Source organism: Pistacia vera, unplaced genomic scaffold, assembly GCF_008641045.1.
Source record: "Pistacia vera cultivar Batoury unplaced genomic scaffold, PisVer_v2 Contig298, whole genome shotgun sequence".
NCBI lineage: Eukaryota > Viridiplantae > Streptophyta > Magnoliopsida > Sapindales > Anacardiaceae > Pistacia > Pistacia vera.
The window spans coordinates 760,955-763,740 of record NW_022196110.1 but is presented as its reverse complement, the minus strand read 5'-3'; positions in this window follow the sequence as shown (position 1 = coordinate 763,740).

The window sequence follows — 2,786 nt, the reverse complement described above, 5'->3', positions numbered from 1 at the left end:
ATTTGTATTGATGTGAATTTGGTTATTGGTTTTGCAAAAATGTGAATTTGCATCAAAACTCTTCCAGAATTTTTGTTGCGTTATTTGCATTTTTGTTGCGTATTGCTTGTTGGTTAGAGTGTGAAATTGGCAGGGAGTTCCATCAGTAAGAAGCGGTATAAGGGGCATAAGGATAAAAGATGGCAGGAGGTGTGAGTGGCATGTGAGCATGTGTTAGTGGTGGTTGGTTAGGTGATATTGTAGTGTGAAGAGTAAGTGTGCTAGGGAGGGAATAATTCAATTAGTAGAATTAGCATATTAAGGAGTGTGATTTTAGGGAAAGGAGAGCAGATTATTAAGTAGATATAACCATCAACTCTAAACAAAAAGTTATAACCAAAACCCTTCAATTTATGATTAATTTATAGTCATTGAATCTTGATTTCTCACCAACACTCAGCTAAAACATCACATAAATTAAAGATCCGTCAATTAGAAATCACCAAAGCAAGAACTTACCAACTCTAAACAAAAAGTTATAACCAAAACCCTTCAATTGATGATTAATTTATAGTCATTGAATCTTGATTTCTCACCAACACTTAGCTAAAACATCACATAAATTAAAGATCTGTCAATTAGAAATCACCAAAGCAAGAACTTACCATCATCTGAGTTAGTTGTAGCTGCTATGATCCATAGTATGGTCACCTCACCTCTTAATCATCAGCTTGCATTACACATGCAAACTTCTTCTGTTGGTAGATTCTCTTTCCTTTTCTATATTTAAAATCTTAAAATTTTAGCCACCAAATTAACCCACCCAAACATCATATAAAATTGCCACCATGTATTATAAAATTAGGATCCCAAAATGATATTGGGGCATCAAAGTTTTTGGATTTAATTAGATTATACCTAATGCATGCCACCTTAAACTTTAACATAATGGATATAGACAAACACATAAGTGAAATTCTCTAAACCCTTCTTAAATAAATTCTGAGTATATAAGAGGGGCTATAGCTAGAGGATTCAGTTCACAATGCACCAATTAATTCTCTCCCACATCCCATGTAGTGTTAGTAAAAAATTTCTCCATTTGGAAAATTGGTCATTAGATTTTGAGAGACAGAGAACTGAAATCACATGGGCAAGTGAAGAAGAAACAAATGGATGAGACTAAATATCAAGAAAACCATAACCGATTATTATTGATATTATTAGCTGGAAAAAACTATACAACTATGTGACTTTAACAAGTGCATCGGCAGCATGTTCAGATCTTGAGTTGGCTATTCAAGGCAAGATTGTTCACGCTCTGGTAACTTGTATGGGCCTACATGACAATTTGATTCTTGGCAATGCATTGGTCAACATGTATGCTAAGTTCATTTTTTTGAACATTTTATAGTTCACATAATTCATAAGTGCTCCAAGGTGATGAGTTTCTTATAAGTAATGCTACAATCTAGACATGAATGGCACTAAACATGATTTTTCATTATAGTTATCTTATTCTAATATCTGCAAAATTACTTATGGATATGGTTTTTTTTTTCTAGGAAGTTGCTAGTTTTAGAAGAAAGCAAAAAATTGTAAAACCAAAAAATACAACCATTCCTTATGGAGGCACATCATTATTTGGAGTCCAATTTCGAGACATGCAACATAAAAAGTAATACAAAGAGATGGCAAAAAGAGATATTTGTCTTGGAAGAAGTTTGGATTTAGGATTTATATCAAATTAGGGTTTAGGTGATGAGATTAATAGTTGGATCTGTAATTTGAAAGGGGACCAGTTGGTGAGTATTAGGTATGACTGATATAAGCATTTGATTTATGTGTTTTTTAGTAGTTTGGAAGTTGTGGAGACAGATACTGATGATTTTCCAACGTATACAATTTTTTTTAGATTAAAAAATCAAAATTGTGTAGTGTGGCCACAGGATTTAGCAATTTGGATAGGGTTTGATTTTCAAGGTTTGGATAACATATCTAACATGGGATTCCAAACAAGCTTGGACGGATGTTTCTAGAATAGGGGTTTACCATCCACATAGGTGTAAGTCTACAAAGTTAAAGAATCCTACCATGAGAATTTTTCACAGATTTTTGACTTTCACATTTAATGGCAGGAAAGAGACAAATGGAAATGTGACAATCAATGATTTATTGTTCATGGAAGTAGCAATAACAGGGAGGCAAGTAAATTCAACAAAGTTATTGATTAAGAAGTTGGGAGAGATTAAAGCAGAAAAAAGAGAAATATATTGGGGGATGCTTGTTACGCTAATATGTGAGAAGTTGGGTTTAGAGATCACCCATTTTGATGAAGCCAATAAGATTACATTTTCTGCAAATAATTTGTTAGGGGATGTCACATTGTGTAAAATGGGTTTGATTAAAAAGAATGTGGCGGGAGAATGGTTTTTGATTAGGGATGAAATGGAGAAAGAGGCAACGGTTCAAGGAGAAGGCAAAAATCAAGGATGAGTCTATGTGCGCAAAAGAAGAAGAACGAGTATTGAACCTAGATCTTCTCAGAATGTACAAGAAATATCTTCTCATACTTTAGATGAAATAGTAAGCAGATATGAGCGGATCAAAAGGTTTCAAGAGGAGAGTTTTTCACGTATTGAGAGGAAAATGCAGGAACAACAGGATCAGTTGCAAAGTGATTTCAACTCGTTCGCATCAAGAATAGAAGAAACGGTTGACATCCTTGGGGAATGCATGACAGAAATATCCAGCATGATGAAGAAATTGTCAATAGCCTCCTCCTTCTCCAGTCAGCCTCCACCCTT